General features: G+C 33.2%; 1 protein-coding gene and 1 pseudogene across 5 annotated transcripts in view; both read right to left on the reverse strand.

Annotated features, from left to right (window-relative positions):
* Positions 1-20,488, reverse strand: part of LOC145297709 (rho GTPase-activating protein 44-like) — a 473,021-nt gene that overhangs the window by 396,655 nt on the left and 55,878 nt on the right. The window lies entirely within an intron of this gene.
* LOC145298114 (U6 spliceosomal RNA) lies at positions 2,325-2,421 on the reverse strand (annotated as a pseudogene).

Raw genomic sequence — 20,488 nt, forward strand, 5'->3', positions numbered from 1 at the left:
ATTACATTGATAGAAACATGAAAACCGAACTCAAGGTGGTTATCCTAGTGCGTTGGTATTTCAAAACCATACTTGATCTGATGTTTGACCTCATGCAAAGGAAGTCAAACAACATCTTGTTATATAGCTTGTGTATTTTGTTATATTTTGCCAAATAAATTGGATTTAATTTGATCCAATATTAAAAGCAAAGTCCGGATGATGAAACTTGAAATTGTCCAGAAGTATTGTTACCTTGGGGATACCATTCGAACACAGGGTGAAGCAGATGCTAGTCTGACTGCAAAAGTTATGAGCAAATACTGTAAGTTCAGAGAAACTCTCGCTTCCCTTATTTTATCCTTTAGTCCTCACATTCCAGGGGTGATGTTTCTGACAAAGAGGGAAGAATTGCGGTTTTCTATGATAGAATCTATTCCATCCAACACTTATTGTTGGCAAGTTTTTGACTTTGAAGTAGACTTTTTTTTCTTTTTTTTTTTTTAGCTTTTAGTGGCTTCATGCCTTGTCTGAACGATTTCCATAAAAAAAAAAAAAACTTTTTAAAACACTTATGATTTTTTTTTCCACAAGAAAGATAAAAAAATTAAATTTTTTTTATTTAGGGAAATCATTTTTGCTCATTTTATGATTTAATCATTTTACAATTAAACTACAGTTATCCAACTGTATACACTTAACCAAATAAAGAGTTTGTCACTGGAGAATTAAATCTAGAGAAATATGTGCAAAACAGAAGACTTTGTTGGTGTGGTCACATTGAAAGAATGGGTGAGAGTTCTTGGGTTAGTAGATATAAAACAGTTGAGTTACTATGTTCAACTGGCATGAAGAAGGTTAAAGAGCACAAGAGGAGTGATAAGAATGAATTTGAAAGGATAAAGACTTGGTTAGAGACAGGACAGTTTGGAATTCAATTTCTAAAAGCCGTACACCATACGACCGCATACAAAACAAACATTAAACTGGATATGATGACAGCAAACAAGCTTAGCATTGAATTGTTTACATATTTTGCTTGCTATATAAATATACAGTGTGTAAAAAAAAAAATTGAATTGTTTACATATTTTGTTTGCTATATAAATATACAGTGTGTAAAAAAAAAAATTGAATTGTTTACATATTTTGTTTGCTATATAAATATACAGTGTGTAAAAAAAAAATTGAATTGTTTACATATTTTGCTTGCTATATAAATATAGTGTGTAAAAAAAAAAAGAAAAAAAACACTATTGACTTTCCTTTTTCATCGTCTCTGGATTTATTTTAGGTCAATCCTTGGGATTTCCTAAAACGCTACACAAACTATAACAAGCCTACGGGCAGCGTGCACTAGTTATTCAAGTCATGCTACAGGATTAATATAACTAATTACCTTGATTAAATACTTCATGAATCAGCGTGACCCGTTTTGCAGATCAAGTGATTATTTTTAACTTGCTCTAGTGATTATAGTTTAAACAAAAATAAATACAAACATGTTGAACGATTTCCAAGGCAGGTTGACACTTATTCCTTCAAGTATTTGACCTTAATATTCCTGAACTAAGTTTGGTTGTTTTGCCTCACGGCATATCAACCCTTTTTGTGTTATTTAATGTTGAATCCAGTAATTTTGGAGAAAGTTTTCGTATGCTTCAAGTTCTCTATATCTTCAAATATTTATTTATGGTGTTTGGTTTGGGTGTTTTGCTTCATGTCATATCAACCCTTTTCGGGTTATTTAATGTCGAATCTGGTAATTTTTTAAAAGTTTTTATGCCTCAAGTAATGTTTAGTTTGGTTGTTTTCTGTAGAAAAATTGTTTTCGGCTTTAAAGAACATGATTGAGTTTTGCAAATGAAAAGGAAAAAAAAAAATAACATCAACGTTTGATGCGTTAAAGACAGGAAGCTTACCAAGTTAAGAAAATATATATTTACCAAAAAAACTTCAGTTTATTATATCATTAACTAGATATACCAACCTAGTATTACATAGGATCACTAGTGGTCAAATTTATTTTGTATATATGTTCTATAATTTTTTTTTTGCTAGATTCAGTATCTAAAATAAACAAGCCAAGCATGCAGGGTTCCCCTCCACAAGTGAAAAATTTACTTTCACCATGATTCCCCGTTTTTTTTTTTTACAGGTGTTTAAGAAAGTTTCCATATTAAAAATCTGTCAAACCAGAGTATTTATTTACCACTTCTCTAGGAGGCTAAATACAAGGTCAGGTTTGAGTTAGATGAAAGTGTTTTTGTAGAACGAATTGGTTTTGAACTTGGCACACTCAGATTTTCAGTTTGTGTTGTTAGCCACTCTCACCCTACTAAAAAAAAAACATGGACCACTTCACAAATGTGTTATTCTTGTACAGTGGCCATGCTAATCTTTTGTATCATTCAAATTTTAGTATATGTATTGCCAAACTAAGTCTATTTTTTACATAAATTGTAACAAAGTACATTTTGTCTTTGAATAAAATGGTATAATAATAAAAAGTGGCTAGTCAGAATCAAAGTGTGATTTGTCAACTTAAATGCTATTTAGGTCCAACTTTTAAAATTCAGTCACAATAATTTTATATATTAGATGCTTGCTAATTTACTGGGTAGAAAGAACAGCTTCAATTGAAAAGTTTGATTTGCCTGTTTTTCAGCATATCAACCCTTGCTTGGGTTCTTTGATGACATGAAACAGCTCGATTCACTTTAAAAAATGAATCTTCATGTGGAAAGGCGTTTCATACATTTTCTAATAATATTGGATATCAGTACAACCTGACTTCTTAGCATGATGTGTTAAAATTCTGCCCGTTCCACTACATTATTTGCATGAGTGTGTTAGCTCCCTCTTAGATAGGGTCCAAAGAATTGTCTCCAATCTAATAGGTTCTGCTTTCTCAACTAAGCTCCAATCCCTGCCCCATCACCACAATATTGCATCCCTGTGCCTGTATTACAAATGCGCTCTGATCAACTCGTTGCACGTGTGCCCCCTCAACGAACATATGCCCGACAAACATGTTTAGCAACAAAATCACACCCCTTCATTGTTGAGGTCCCTAAATACCAGAAAGCTTTCTAGTTTAATAATTTCTTCCCTCGAACAGCTAGACTTTGTAATTCCCTTCCTGCCACCCTGACTGTACTGATATGCAGAAGTTTAAATATAATGTAAACCAACATCTAAGCAGTCCCCAGTAGTAGCCCCTTATGTCCAAGTTGCAATATGCCCTGTTTGGGGTGAACGTGAGTAAAAAAAAAAAAAATTACACAAAATACTTCTTGTGAATACCTAATTCTATTGAGTATAATGGAAAAAAAAAATCATAATTTGCCAATTCTTACAGATTTCATTCAATAGACACCCGAGATTCAACTTAGCTGATTCCATAGTCAGCATTGATATCCATTACACTCCTCATGCCCCACCCAAGTGAAGTAGGTCATCTTATAAAAAAAAAAAAAATTATATATATATATATATATATATATATATATATATATATATATATATATATATATATATATGAAATAAAGATATTTGATATACTTGAAAATTATGGTTGGTTGGTTGTTTTTGTTTTATGGCATATCAACCCTTTTCAGGTTATTTAATGCCGAATCAAGTTATTTTGAAGAAAATTTTTGTTTAATAGAATATATTTTTTTTCAAGTCATTTTCTATTTAACCTATAGTTGGGACCCTAACAGGTACTACCATTCAGGGTCAGAGTGGACCTGGGAGAAATGGCAATTAAAGGCTGGCTCCACACTCCCCAAAGCCCGCAAGCTTTGGCCTCACCGTCGGATATAGTTTAAGGTCATATCCAGAACCTTGAAAATTATGGTTTGGGAATTTTCTGAGACGAGGATTGATAATTCACATTATACAGACTACTAATTTCATTTGGTTATTTTTACAATGTTTCAGCCAATGAAACAAGAACAATTTACCTGTGTGGATTGAATAAAAAGTTCAATCTGAAACTCCATATAGATTATCTAATTAGACAAAAGTTTAAAAAGATGAAGAACTGAAGGAGGTTGATGGGTTTTTTTTTTTTTGGTTTTTTTTTTTACACAGTGGTCACCACTTATCAAGGCCCGGAAGCCACTCAGGGATAAGGGTTATTGCAAGTACATTACGTTAGTGTGGAGATTTGATGAAGTGTTTACTTAAGGGGGCGGTTCATTAGGAATTTGTTAACGTTGGACTTGAAAAAATCCAAGTTGTAGTCCAGTGGGAAGCAGGCAGACGGAACAGAGTTCCACAGGCGTGCAGTTCTAAGAAAGAAGCTTTGTTCATGGAATCCGCGTTTTGATTTAGGCACAGATATAGAGTGGGGGAAATTTTTCACAGTGGATTCAGCTAGACGGGTGTTTTTCGTGAAAGATTGGCGAGGGGGGACCAGAGATTGGAGTTCAGACAAGCACCTGCCATGGAAATAACGATAAAACAAGGACATGCTCGCAACATCTCTTCTGTGGGAGAGAAGTTGCAGGGTAGAGAAAAGGGCATCCCCCACTAAGCCACAAACTCTATTTTGTACTCTGTCAAGGCAGGATAGGCTGTTTTTAGCAGCTCCTGCCCAGATATGGCAACAGTATTCCATCCATCGGGCAAAATATTGCTGAAATAACCAATATAAGATCACTAAATAATCTGAATCTTTTAAAATATTTAAGCTCTGCGAGCGTTTAAAAAAAGGCCTTTCTCTAAAAGATCTCATAAGATGCCAGAGTTTATTTTGAACATTTAATAATATTGCTATCATAAATTTATCAACACGTTAAATATTCAGGTTTTCTGAAAGGATAGTGATCCAGCTTTTGAATCAGACAAAATCAACTTTTCGTTTGTCCTTTTCTGGCAGTTTATGTAAACAGCCGGAAAATGCTGAAGCGTTTATCCAATCAGAAGGTGAAAAAACAAAAACAAAAAATAGAGACAAGTTCAACTATAAAGTGATTAAATCATAAAATGAACAAAAAATATTTCCCTGAACAAAAAAAATAAAAAATTTTTAAATCTATCTTGTGAAAAAAGAAAATTATATCACTCCAGACAATGCATGAAGCCATTTGATGTAAGAAGCTAAACACAATACTACTTCAAGATCAAAAACTTGCAAACGATAAGCGTTAGATGGAATAGATTCTGACCTAGAAAACAACAATTCTTCCCTCTTTGTCAGTAAACCGCTCATGGAATGAGGACTTAAGGACAAAATAAGGGAAGTGAGAGTTAGGAGTCTGCCAAAAGTAATATGAACTCATAAAAATTCCTTTAAACAATAATTTAATTACAAAATTAAATCCACCAAAATGCATTTTGTTCTTTTATGTAAAAAGATTAGCCATTACATGACAAGAAAGAGTGAATTACCGCGTCATTCAAAAGGCATTTTCTACCCTCCTTCGTAAAAAAAAAAAAAAAAAAAAAAAAAAAAAATTACTTTTCATAAAAATAAAACGGATTTTTTCTCACATTAAAAGTTGTTTCATTTTTTTGTTTTTCCTTCTGTTAGGATGTTGCCTCATTTTAAAGCTGGTTCATTTTTTTTTTTCACCCGTTTACGTAAATCTGCATCAGCAAAAGTCATTTTTATCTTGTTGAAAAGCTGAAATAGTTTACATAAATGATGACAACTAGTAAAACAAATTATAAACATGCAAACAATGCTCAACTCCACTTGGAGATTTATTTTTTAAGCCTCCTGTTCTGCACACATCTTCCTATAGTATCCAGATACAATCTTTCTCCAAGTTCATTAAATATTAGCCTATCTTTACAGTTGTGCTACATATTCAATATAACATTTCTCTCCATGCAATGCAAGTCTTCATCCCTGCCACTTCAATTCTTCAACATTTACTAACCAAGAAATTCCCATCCATTCTTTCAACATGGCCATACCATTTCTTCAGCACACATCTCCCTATGCTCTTCAGATTTAATCTTCCACTGAGCTCGTCAGATCTGTGCCTGTCGTTATAAAGACTCACATTACACATCCATCAAATCATTTTCATATCATTTCTCTCCATGCAACACATGTCTTCAATTCTCACTGGCCAGGTTTTATTTCCATCCATTCTGAATTCTTGCTATCACACTAGCGTCTGCTCTACCCTGTGCCCCAATCGTATCACCAAAGCAACAAAAATTTTTAAACAACTTCAATAACTTTACCATCCACACACATTTTTTTCACATACGAGTTCACATTCATCCTTGTTGTCTCACACTTAATGCACACAAACTGGTTGACGTCTCAACTTATAAATTCAACTGCACTTCTTGTGTACCCAATGATTCCTTACCACAAACTGAAGATGAGAACTATTGTAAAAACTTCCTAATAAAAAATTAATACCATTATTGGGATCCTCGTAAAATTTTACTCGAGAAAAGTTGTGGAATCTTTATTTTTAATTGCATTTTCAGAACAAATAATAGAAATGAGTTTGATCCAATGGGTCTGCCCTTTCCACACATCAAGAATTCTGGAATCTTCTGTTAATCCTAGCAGTGCAGCTAAGTTCACCAAAACCAGAAAAAACAAAAAAAAACTTAAATTTCTAAATAACCTTAATAATTTTGCCATCCACACATATTTCCTCCATATTTGAGTTTGCATTCGTCTGTATTGTCTTAAGCTTCTTGCACACAAACTGGTTGCCATCTCTCCACCTACTAGTAATTCTAATGCACTTGTGCAGTCAATTTTTAGCTTGTTTACAGGAGAAAATGGTATTGACACGTGTTTATATTTAAATGATAGCTGAACTGTTGACCTCATGATTTTTGAGAAAAGATTGATAAAATTTAATTTATCAATCTTTTTTTCTTTGATTTTTATCCATAAGTTTGGATCATAGTTATCAAATAGATTAAAAGGTCAAGTTATAACTTATGAGACCTGTGCATGCACATTGCCTGGGAAAATTAATTAACCCAAGAAACTGATGCAATCAACTCTGAATTGCGTATATATACAAACATTGGAAGGAAAGTAGTATTTGATTGGAATAAGAATATTATTATTATAGCGCTGCATCCAATGATGATTTAGCAAAAAAGAATGAGATTCTACTTTTTAGGCAATTCCATGTGAACAGCCTGAAAAAGTTGATGTTAGAAATAAAATAAAATTTTGACTTTAGCGAATTAGCTTCATATATAGATATAACAAAAAAAGTTTCTGACTTGATAGCATTTTTGAAGATCTATAAGTCTATGTTTTTCTTTACTTTTTAAATCTTGTGGATTATTTTTTAGTGTATACATTTGGATTGTTTTTTTTTTTTCTGGTGAAAATGTTAAAACGTTATAAAATAATCAAATAATTTGTTGTGGGAAATTAACTTAATAATTGCATAGACTATAAATGGATCTTTAATTGTCTCGTTATAGACATTGCATGTACAGGTTCTGTTATTTTATGAATCATAAAAGTATTTGTAATAACAAATAAAAAAAGCTGCCGAAGAAAGTGTAATTGGAGAGAGTGTTCTGTATTTCTGTTGAAAATGTAGAGCAGCTGCCAGATAATAGCCAGAGGAAAAAAAATAATTGTGCTAGGGAGAAATAGTTGTCCTATGAAGAAAACTCCCTAAGTATATTTGAGTATGAACGTGGAAAATTATTCCCTCTTCCTGCATGAATGACTACGTCAATAGAATCTATGAAGCTGGATGAAAAGTAAAAATTATTGAAATTGAATGAAAGGAATCCATATTTTTGGAAAATATGCATTAAGAACTGCTGTCAAATGAGATTCGGAAAAACTAGAAGAATATCCAACTTGAAGTCTGCAATAAAACCATATTTATTCAGATTCAGTTCTTGATATTCAACTTCATCCATAATATAACTTCTGCCGCAAGTTTCAGTTTCCCAAATTTAGTAAATTTATTAAATTGTTAGGTGAAAGTACAGGATAGTTAACAAACTTCGCTATGAATTGTTTTCTAAATATTTCAGCATGGTCAGTAAATTGCAGAAGGTTATTTAGAAAGCTATTAACATGAGGTAGGGAATTAACTATTCAGTACTTTCACCTAACAATTTATTAAATGAATTAATAAATAAAAATTAGTACAAAACTTGAACCACAAGAGTAAATGACTTACAACAGGAAGGTTTTTGATAACGGGAACCAAATCTAATTGGACACAATTTGCTGTGGACCGAGTCTGGTGTTGTTCTGGTTTGCCAAGAATCACATGAAGGTCGTGAATGAAATAATGTGGTGGGGGGGGTCACTTTATTATAAAGAACAGGCTACAGTAAAAAAAAAAAAAGAAGTTGGTTGTTGGGTTTTACAGCATACGATTTTGTAAGAAGACTGCATGCAAGTTTTTCACAATCTGACAATTTCATGTTATCTGCAAAACCAATGCTTTGTAATCATACTTCAACTATGAACATAAACCATAAAACAAGAATGATGAGAAAAAATAAAAAAAAAAGGTTATTTTGTTTTAGGGCATATCCACCACTTTTAGATTTTTCAATGCTTTTTTTTTTTTTTTTTTTTTTTTTTTTTTTATCCTACTCGGGACAGATTCCATTTAACCTAGAAATAAAATGCTGACAATTCCGGATCTGACTCGGTCTGTGAATGATGGCAACTCAAGACTCCAGAAATCTCCCATGAATGTAGCCTCACAGTCAGATGTAATTTCATGCCATTCACAGCAGATCAATGATCTGTAGCCATACTTCAACTATTAAACCATAAACCAATAATGATTCATACGTACCAAAGGAAAATCCTGATTGCATAAAAACTGCATGTTTATTCAAAAATGTCCATTAAACGGAAACTATTAAGATTTGATGTATAGACTTACCTAAAAGAACAAAAAAAAAAAAAAAATTAAAAATATTATCAAAAATTATCATCACATCAAATTAACATTTCTTACATATTGAAAACAATTTTAAATCGATTATATAAAAAGGGCAGTTTTATGTGTGTACGTCCAGCTAAAAGTAAAAAAAAACTACGAAATAAATACCAACAAAGTTAATATATTCTTGATTGGTGTTGCTCTGGACAAATATCTAAAATTAAAAAAAGTTATTCATTTTTTGTTAGGAGGAGGGGAGACTAGGCCAGTTTATTTTTTTCTCCTCCATTTCCAATGTTATCTAGTATATATTAACCTCTTTTATCTTGCTTCTTTAATGCCCGGCAGCTCTGCTAGTACCAATAAAAGTAAATTGCTTTATGCCATATTCATATAAAATGGTATTCAATCATCTATTAAAGGGCAGTTGTTTGAATATGTGTGCATCTCCAGCTAAAAGCAAAAAAAAAAAAAAAAACTTCCCTTTTATTTAAAAACTTCTATCTTTAAATTAAGCTCAAAATTTTGTTTAACCCAAAATATTAATCAGGTCAGCAATCTCCTACAATTTAAAAAAAAAAAAAAAAAAAAAAAAAAAAAAAAAAATTAAATAAAAAATATATGGAAAGGTGGTCTTTGAATCAGCTGGAAACATCAATAAGGGAAAAGTCTTGCTCTGGAAGCAGATTCCCATTATTGATTGCTGGCAGAAAACCTGTAACACAATGCAGGTTTGCTGTGGCAATGCCAAGAAGTTAAAAGGTGTAATCCAGTAAACGGATCATTTGAAGCGGTATGGCAAATTCCCAGAAAAGAAACCATAAAAAAGATAAAAGGCCAATTCATATCTTCACCAGCAAACGACAAAATGTCTACTTTTATTACAAAATCAAATCTAAAATAGTAATTAATGCTACTAATAAATATTAGGTTCAGAAAAAAGTTAAAAATAAATCAAAACTTACTACTTTTGCCAAGGTTATGTTTTCTGTTATATATATATTTTTTTCTGTTTGTAACTACGTTTGTATACAGTCTAGTATCGAAATTGCTTGGCCAATCATCAAACAAGGTAAGATTATTGGTCATGGTCTAACTTAGAACAAATTTAATTTTGGTTCAGTTTTATTTTGTGGCATAACAAACCTCGGGTTATTTAATGCTGAATCTAGTAATTTTGAAAAAAAAAAAAAAAAAAAAAAGATTTTATGCTTCAAGTTAGTTGTATCTTCAAATATTGCTTCATGGTGAAAATCGTTTTGCTCTTGCCTTTGCAGAACATGATTGAGTTTTGCAAAGGGAAAGAGAAAAAAAGCAACAACATTAATGTTTGGTGCATTTTAAGTCAAAAAGCCAGTATTTTCAGACAGTCAGATCTGGTAGCACCAGATTAATTTTGGGATATCTAGGTGATAGTAAATATCTGTGAAAAGCTGAAAGTCATTTTTGGCAACATTTTTGGTTCTGTTCATTATAGATTCACTACTTGGCCCATATTTTAGCCAATGAGGTTTTGTATCTTGTATGATCTTGACATGTTTGCTTACAATGAAAATTTTGATGGAATTTCAATACGATTTTTCGAAAATTGATGCATGAATCTGATGCTCTTTGATAACCATGGAAATTTTAACCCAATTAGATAAATAATTTTTGAGTTTTCAACGTTTTCATGGCATAACCTCAGGAATATTTCACAATATGGAGAAGTAGGGGTCTAGATTATATTCTGGCCCATCCTGACATTTGTATTATTTGGATCTATTGGACTACTGTTCTTATCGCGTGTAATTTTCACAAAGTTCCGGTTGATGTAACCTCTGACCTTCTTCAGGTGTATCTTGTTGAACTCTGGAATGTTTCTGTCAAACTCAGGAATTTGGAATGGAACCCATTATTTACTTCATGGGGGTAGCATGCTCTTGTTCCGTCAGCCGTGACTGGATAGAGGTCTTAAGTAATTCGCAATTTTATTTTTCAGTCGCCCACACTGAGAATTGAACCTTCAATCTTCAGGTGAATACAGCTTTTACAATTGATTTTTTTCAAGTACTCTAACCCGACTGCTGACAATTTTAGGAGCCTTAAACCTATTTTTATTTCTAGTTGTAAATATCACTATTACTAATTATTACTATATATGTTATATTGTTTTTACTTATTACTTGTATATATTATGTATTATTTATCATTAACAGTTCCCATATCGTATTAAATTCTATACCAGGTCTACTTAGTAATTGGTTATCTCCTGCTTCTTTGACTCGTCTTACTCTCCACCATTCTTCTGTCCATAATTTTTACTTCGTTCCACAATGGAAGATAGTTTCCCTTTTCCCTCCAGATATGATCAGCAATACCCGATTTTTCAATCTCTCTCTACATATGTGCCTACAAAATGCAAATAACCAAGCCTCATCTCACAAGTTCAAGAACATCATCCTGCCATTGTCACATAAAGGTATGCAGTCATACTACTGACTTACGTTCTTATTGATAATGAACATGGAAAATTTTGTAATACCATGTAAAAAAGAGTTGTAGAGAAAAAAAAAAAAAAAAGGCTACGTACATATATGTATGTAGCCTTTTTTTTTTTTTTAAATCCCGCTCGAAACTGGAGCACTACACACGTGAAACCACCGGACTAAAACGTAAATTCTCGTCTCTTCGCCATAACACCAAAATGAAGAAAAAGAAAAAAATTCATGAACCGGACTTTCGACCCTGATGAGGCTATGTATTAGCGAAATATAGGACTTACAAAAAAAAAAAAAAAAAAAAAAAAAGCAACAAACAAAAATGATTTTATCATATATTTGACACTTCAAAGCTTTCAAAGATTTCTCAATTAAATTTTATATATATATATATATATATATATATATATATACACACACACATCCTCAAAACGGTTACCCACTTGCGGTCTGCTAGATTATAGTCTTCAGGAGTTTTGTTAGGTCCTACCTGCAACCTCTTTCCCCACAGAACCACAGAAGAGACGTTGTGACAAGTCTATTTCAACTCGACCGTTATTTTCACAGTAAGTGCTCATCTGAGCTTCATTCACTGGTTCCTGCCTCCGCCCAACTTTCACAAAAAATACTAGTCAAGCGACAACCACTACTAACAATTTCCCCTACTCTCTATCAGTGCTTAAATCTCAATGCAAATTCCACAAAGCTTCTTCCCTAGAACTGGCCTGCTTCTAAGACGACTACAACATTGTCATCTTCAAGTCCAATGTGAATAAGTTCTTGCTCCCCCTTAAACAATCAAATTATGCCCAATTTCCACCACAAACGATCACTGACCACCTTACACTTATTAACCCTTATCTTTGAGTGGCCTCCGGACCTTGATAGGTGGTGACTACTGAAAAAAAAAAAATAAATAAATAAATAATTGTCAGGTGAGCTGAAATGATCAACAGTACAGTTTGTACGTGTGCCCACTGTGAAAAGTATTATCAAAAGGTGAATAGACTTTCTTGTTCGTGACATTGTATGTTAAGATTAAGTCGCTCTGTAGAATTTGCTGTTCAAGTGTACATAGATTTAGCAGCCATAAAAACTATTTCTTGTTAAGTAAGCATAAAAAGTTCCTTCACCAGATGCACGAAATTTGATACTTGCAAGGTTTGAAAACTTATAAATTGACTTTCAAAATAGACTATCTCTGGTCAGGTTTTTACTTATCCCTCTTTCGATTAGGTTTTAAAAAAAAAATTCAGTCTATGACCAGTTTCAGCAACACTGGATGAAAAAAAATTAAATTAAAAAAATTAAATAAATATATTCAAACTATTTTATTTATTTATTTGCGGACTATTATCCTCATCATCTTTTATAGTTGTTTAACGTTTCGGCCAACTATTCCTTTGGCCGTTGTCAATAAATAAAATATACAAATTACTCATCTCAAAAGAATTCCAATAAATGAATAATATATATTCAGACCACTTTCTTATCTTGAATGTTATTCTGACAATGTAATCTCCAACTTTCTTTAAGTGCAACTTGTTGAACTCGGGATTCTTTATGGTATTTCGAATAAAGCACATTATTTAATTCAAAAGAGTAGCTAAACTTGACATTTCTTCAGTCTACCATGAATATTCACTAGGACTCAAAAGCAGACATGCACAAAGTAAAATCAGTCTCTTTGTTTCTTTAAAATGTAATTCAAATCCTTTCATTAAATACTTTGTCTGGGTCAGAATTATTTACAAATGTTCACTATTTTAAAACGGATGTAATTGTAGTCATTGATATGGAGTTATTTGCCTATGAAATAAAATATTTGTTTTTTTTTGGGGGGGGGGAACGCTACAAGGAAATAAACTACCGGGCAACACCGGGCAGCTAGTAGATTAATAAAATGGATAAAACAGTCAAATTCAAAAATACTATTTCAATTAATCCAATATTGTTTCAGTAATCTTATTCTCTCATTATAATGACTCAGCTGAGAAACAAACAGTTTCTGCTGTTAAAACGATTGACTACATCATCTACAGAAGGACAGATGTGCATAAATTGTGATAATTGTACTGATAAAAGAAAAAAAAATGCATCATAATCAACAGAAAAGAAAAATTCTAACTAATCGTCAAGTAGATAATCCTTTAATTTTCACGGTTATTATATCATGCTACACTTGAAAGTCGAGCATAACTAATGTGTTGCACCAAGATGCACAATAGAATGACCTGCATGATAAAGAGATGAAATGTGGGAACAAATTGGCACAGAGACAGTCTCACTCTCAGGATCAGCATCCAGAATCTGGTTTTTGTCAGCATTCATCATCATCATATCGTATGAATGTGAAGACTTTATTGTTGGCATTAGTTTTCCGATATTTTTTCTCATCAGAAACTTTTAATTATGAAATAAGAATGATTTCGACAAAAAATAAATAAATATATGAAACATCCAAAACTTTGGGCAAACATGTGACTGAAAGTACCAATAATTGGCATTTGCTTAGATTTCTTTAGAAATTTTTCATTAAAAAATAAAAATTTTTATTATCTTTTTATTAGTTTAAATATTTAAAGAACTCGTACCAATCTTCTGCTATCAGGTATCCCAAACTAAGATGTTATTTGTTGTTCTATATCTAAACACTTTTAAGAAGGAGCTAAGAAGAAGAAAAGATGATTATTGCAAAGACAGCAGACAGCTATTGACCTTAGTTTGAATGAAAAGACAAAGGTTATAGATAGGAGCAGAACAATCCACAGAAAAAGAGTTCTACATCTGAAGTTCTTGGAAAGAAGCTACTGGAATAGGAAGCTGTATTTCAATGAGGTTATCAGAACAATGAATTGACGGAGACCATTAGACCAACGAGTCAAACAAGCTGGAACAAAGTAATCAGCAAATAGATCAAACAATTCTGAAGAACACATTCCATAAGAGGGCGGCTCAACAGATATTTGTTTCGTATTAATTAGGCTATCATTCTCATTTCATGTGTTATTTACACACGAAATTTCAATGAATGTAATCTCTGACCTTCTTTAGGTGCATCTTGTTGAACTCTGGAATATGTTTGTTAAACTTTGATATCTGCATGAAATTTTGAAAAAAAAAAAAAAAACTAATCTATGGGAGTAGCATACTCTCATTTCGTCAGCCATGGTCAGGTAGAAGTCTTAATTCACAATTATATTTCGAGTGTCACCTGCACTGAGGATTGAACCTTCAGCCTCTAGAAGAGTGTAATTTATAATTGAATTTTATGAAGTACTTTATCCACTATGCCACGGATCCTTGCGAAGAACACTCAAGATGAGAACAGTAGTTCAAATAATATCAATCATCACTCCTCATCTCAAAAATTCAGAAAAAAGTATTTGTTTACATTAGATTTTAAGATGACCATATTGTAGTTAGTTGGGAAGTTATATAGTAATAAAAAAAAATTAAAAAAAATAAAAAAAAAAAGAGAGAGAGGTGCAAGTCACGTAGAGGTGAGAAACACAGACACGTGAAAAAACGGTAACATAATTATTAACAGAGATTACAGTTGTAACATTTTAAAACATTGTATCTTGATAGATTAAGCAAAGTCCAGTACAATATCCCCAATTAAGGTTTTTGTCTACAATACACTTGAGAAGTCTGACTTGAGAGTCCACTTTTAGCAAACAACCAAGACGACACTATTTGAAAAATTAGGTTAAAATAAAACAAATAATCAAAGTCCACAAAAAACAGAAAAGAAAAGAAAAAAATAAATAAAATAAAAACAAAAAATGGTGACTAATTAATTTCATAAAAGATTATTTCTTAAAGAGTATTTCTTACTTTTAGGTCATATGATATTCGAGAAAAATTACTTCTATTGTAAGTATGGAAACAAAAGAGGGTATTAATAATTATTTGTTTAATCTTTTTGTAGATTTCATTAGATATGTATTGTTATGCTAATTATGGCTTTTACGCTGTTCCATAGAAAAACAAGTGAACAACTCTGCACTATTTTATTATGACCGAGAAAAATCAATATCAAATAAGAATATATAAATAAACATAAACTTGAAGAGCGTCGACATAAAATCAATGGTACACGGTGACCTGGTCTGAGCTGACTAATGCACAGAAAAAAAAAAAAAAAAAAAAAACACGGTCACTGTGATGCTGACTATGCTCTTTAGACTTAGATCTACATTAACTATGATCGATATTGAGCACTACTCCCTTCTAACTATAACAATATATGGTCAATGGTGTAAAGGCGATAAAAATGTGTTTTCCATTCTCCTTTTGGTAATATCAAATGAGGAACCATTTCAAGTTAAAATCTATTTAATATTATGCATGCAATCAGAGGAAAAACACGTATGAAATGTGTAAATATGCTAGAATGATTAGGATTTGAACAAAAATAGTCTCGGTAGAACCGGAAGTAATGCGTTTTGCTCATAGCGCCATGTTTTTTTTTTTGTTGTTTTTTTTTGTATCACTCCAGACGAAAAAGTAATTATATATTACTCCGTTTAATCACATAAATTAATATACAAAGATATAATTTTATGCGTAAATTTTTCAGTATTTACTTCAACAGTGCTCAATACATAGGTAGGGTATAAGCCTGACAAATTCTCATGAGAATGAAACGCAGAATATTCTGTGTAGTTTACACTAATTTAGACCGTCGATTTCAACATTTGCCCAATATATAATACTAGCTGTACCTATCTGGCATTGCCCGGGAATAAATTTTTCAATGGGAATGTAAAAGTGGAATTTAAATATTATAGTATTGTTTGGTCATGTCTACTTGTATATAAAGGGCACTTTGCATGTGAGGCTGTTTTTTTTGTTTTTGTTTTTGTTTTTTTCATTTTCATACAAACATACTTTATGTGCCTGTAAGTATTTTTAGGTAAGTTATGTATCAGAATGCCTCCAATAAGTATCAAAACTCAATAATCAAAAAAATCCGATTGAAGAAGAAAGAGTTTGATTTTGACCAAAGTTAACATCCTTATACAGCTTAACATCACAAGTGCATCAACACAGAAACAAAAGGGCCTGATGTATAAAAATCACCAGTAGGTTCTTTGATAAGACAGGGGGTGCATTTGAAATGAATGTTTCTGTCTAGAGCACAAACGAATCATGATCCTTGACTTTTGTATTTTAAATTTTAATTCAAGCCATTAAAAACTATTTTTATAAAATCTACAGTAGGTTCTCTACAATACAATGTAGACTACCATGTATTGTGGACTAAGTTTCTGAAGAAGCATGTGAAGCTTTCTCCAGGTGCATTACGGTGGGTTCCCAACTAAACCAGGCAATCAATTTATTTCATTACAAAATGGGCGACTTCACCGATTTCGATGACAATAAAAGTATTGGAAGTGGGACTTCCTCAATAGCTTTGCTCAGTGAATGAGGTGCCACAAAAGGAACCATCATGACTTAAGTTGGTTTAGCTTTACAAGCGCTTCTCCGTCACCATTTGTGGAAATGCTTTCAGTTTGCTCTCGCCTGCCAAGTAAGTAGGACATTCAATAAAAATTTTTGATATTTACATTAATTTTGAAAAAAAAAGGACATTTTATTAATTATTATTTTTTGTTATTTATTGAATAAATTTTTACTAACTTTAAAGAAAAAATATTAGGGAGTATTTCTTGTAATATAATCATAATAGCTGGAAACATTAATTTAAAATTATAAAAATTTCACTCATAAATTTGCTCTAAACATCAAACAAAACGTTTATCTATATGAAGAAATGAGAAACAGTCAGTTTTGAAGCAAAGAAAAGCTAACACGTGTTTCTAGGAGATTCCAAAACACTTTTTTTTTACATAGGCATCACCACTTATCAAGGCCAAGAGGCCACTCGATGATAAGGGTTAAAGAGTGTACAGTAGAAATTGGACAATATAGTAATCGTTAGTAATGGAAATTCGGTAAATTTGTTAACTTGTAAGGAATGGCTCATCAAGAACTTGTTTACGTTAGACTTGAAGACAACCATATTGTAGTCATCTGGAAAGCAGGAAAACAGAAGACAATTTCATAGGCGTGCAGTTCTAAGAAAGAAACTTTGCTCATGGAATCTACGTTTAGGTTTAGGCACAGATAAAGAGCGGGGGAAATTAGTGATAGTGTTTTCTGCTAGACGGGCGTTTCTTGTGACAGTTTGGCGAGGGGGGGGCATAGATTGGAGCTCATATATAATGATACATCAGACACAAACTCGCAACATCTCTTCTGTGAGAAAGAGGTTGCAGGGAAGAGAATAGAATATCCTCTACGAGGCTACAAAGTCTATTTTGAACTTTATCAAAGCAGGATAAGGCCTTTCTAGCAGCTCCTGCCCAAATGTGGCAACAGTACTCCATCCTTGGACGTACCTGGCTCTTATATAGATAGAGAATTGCATCAGCAGTGAGATATCTACTGGATTGATAGAAGGATCCCACCATTTTTCCAGCAGCCTTGGCAATGGATTTAATGTGTGTTCCATTTAAGATCAGGAGTAAAGATCAAGTCCAGAAGCTTGTCAAAACATGAGGCCTCCCAAAGACGAGAGCCATTCATTTCAATTGATGCCAGATGGGGGATCAGAGCGTTGATGGTGTAAAGATAAAAGCTTGGTTTTAGAACAAATTCAGGTAGTAAACAAAGACTCCAGTCATCAGAGATTGTTATCAGATGAAACCTGTACACCATCAGAAACTACATTTAAAAAGACAAGTCTCCGAAAATTTATACTAGAAATGTCTACAAGTATCTGTGACAACGGATAAAAGTGCTAAATAATAATCAGTTCTAAGTGACAGTCTTCTGGGGGTTGAAGGTTCAATCCTCAATAAGGGTGATATGAACAATAGAATTATGATTTACTTAAGAATTTTACCCAGCCATGACTGATGAAACAAGAGCAAGCTATTTCAGTGGATTAAATCAAGGGCTCCAATTCAAAATTCTGTATAGATTCAAGAGTTCAACAAAACGCATCTGAAGAAAGCTATATAAAAGCCAAGTACGTCCAAGGATGGAATACTGTTGCCATATCTGGGCAGGAGCTGCTAAAAAACAGCCTATCCTGCCTTGACAGAGTACAAAATAGACTTCGTGGTTTAGTGGGGGATGCCCTTTTCTCTACCCTGCAACCTCTCTCCCACAGAAGAGACGTTGCGAGCCTATCCTTGTTTTATCGTTATTTCTATGGCAGGTGCTCGTCTGAACTCCAATCTCTTGTCCCGCCTCGCCAATCTTTCACGAAAAACACCCGTCTAGCTGAATCCACTGTGAAAAATTTCCCCCACTCTATATCTGTGCCTAAATCAAAACGCGGATTCCATGAACAAAGCTTCTTTCTTAGAACTGCACGCCTGTGGAACTCTGTTCCGTCTGTCTGCTTCCCTCCGGACTACAACTTGGATGTCTTCAAGTCCAATGTTAACAAATTCCTAATGAACAGCCCCCTTAATTAAACACTTCATCAAATCTCCACACTAACGTAATGTACTTGCAATAACCCTTATCCCTGAGTGGCTTCTGGGCCTTGATAAGTGGTGATCACTGTAAAAAAAAAAAGGTTACCTCGGCCGAAACGTAAGCATAGCATTCAAGATGAAAACAGTAGTCTGAATAATACAATGCAAATTATAAATCCTCATCTCAAAAATCCCCAAACCAAATTATATTTTCTACCGTAAACCAGAATATTTGTAAACATGCACTGAGCTGCATGTTTTTGTGATGCACAGGATTGGAAGACATTGTAGGTGATAGATGCTTAGTCCAAAGAAAAGTGGGGGGGGTTACAGAGAATTAAAGTATCTCTGGCTGAAGTCTAACTACCAGGAGATACTTTTTTGTTGCTTGAAACAAACTAGAATAATGCTGAGACCATTTGAAAAGAGTAAATGTTCAAGATTGTCTACAGACAAGCCCCTTTGAATGGGCACTGTCTAGCTGTAATCTCCAGTGGATATCTTGAATAGTCAGGTTCTGGGTGGTCGAATGGAGACCACTAATAAAGGTCAGAATATTTCATGAGTAAAACGATTCCAAGACATGGGAAGGGAAGGCAGTCAGAGCAGACCTTCAGGAGGTGGAAGGAGAGGCAATCAGGTAGAGTTGGACATTTGATGAGGAGTTGGGTTTTACGAGAGCTGATGTGCCTCTCAGAGGAAGGTGAACACTTGGAACACTTAGCTGAAGGATTGTGTTAATGAGATTTAAAAATTTCAGTTTGATTTTTTTTCTACAATATATCTTCTCTACAACAAGCTATCCCCTCGAAAAGTCTTCATTGGTTCAGTCACACTCTTCCTGAGGGTTGGAAAAACTGACATGGAAGTCAGCTGAAAGCCTGGCTAAGAACATTGAAAAAGGATACCAAGACCTCACCTCTATGGGGTTCATCACTGGAACTGTGATTGACTAACGCTCAAATCTTTTACTGTGGTAGACATTCATTCAGGATGCGATAAATTGAGATGGAGCCGGATCAAATGTTCCAAGGTGATTTGGTTTGGTTGTTTTGTTTTACGGCATATCAACCCTTTTCAGGCAATTTGATGTCGAATCCAGTTATTTTGGAAATAATATTCATGTTGCATTCAGTTATTTTGTAGAAGGTTTTTATTGTTCAAGCTTTTTGTATCTTCAATCACTAGTTTGTAGTGCTTGGTTTGGTTGTTTTATAGTGGATTTTATCGTTTTTGTTTCCTTCCCTGCAGAACATGAACGAGTTTTGCAATGGGAGAGGGAAAAGAGTTACAGTATTTATGTTTGGTAGATTTTAAGTTAGGAAACCAGTGAGGAAGTGGAGGAGATAGAAAGAGAAAGGGGATGGAGGAAAAGGAGGAAAAGGTGGGTTGTTTTTGTTTTTTGGTTTTGCAGAACATAATTAAGTTTTGCAAAAGGAAATAGAAAAACAAAAAGCATCAATGTTAGGTGCATTTCGTCTCAAGAAGCCAATATCTCCAGACAGCCTGATCTGGTAGGACCAGTGTTCCAAGATGAATGTCAAAACAAGTACAAATAAATTATAAACGGAATTTGTGGTTTTGCTTGGGATGAGAATTCTTTATTGTAGCACTAACCGAACCAAGCAACAACCTTGAACCAGCACAACGAGTGGAG

Source organism: Euprymna scolopes, chromosome 18 (assembly GCF_053919585.1).
Source record: "Euprymna scolopes isolate OS-2025 chromosome 18, ASM5391958v1, whole genome shotgun sequence".
In the NCBI taxonomy this organism is placed as follows: domain Eukaryota; kingdom Metazoa; phylum Mollusca; class Cephalopoda; order Sepiida; family Sepiolidae; genus Euprymna; species Euprymna scolopes.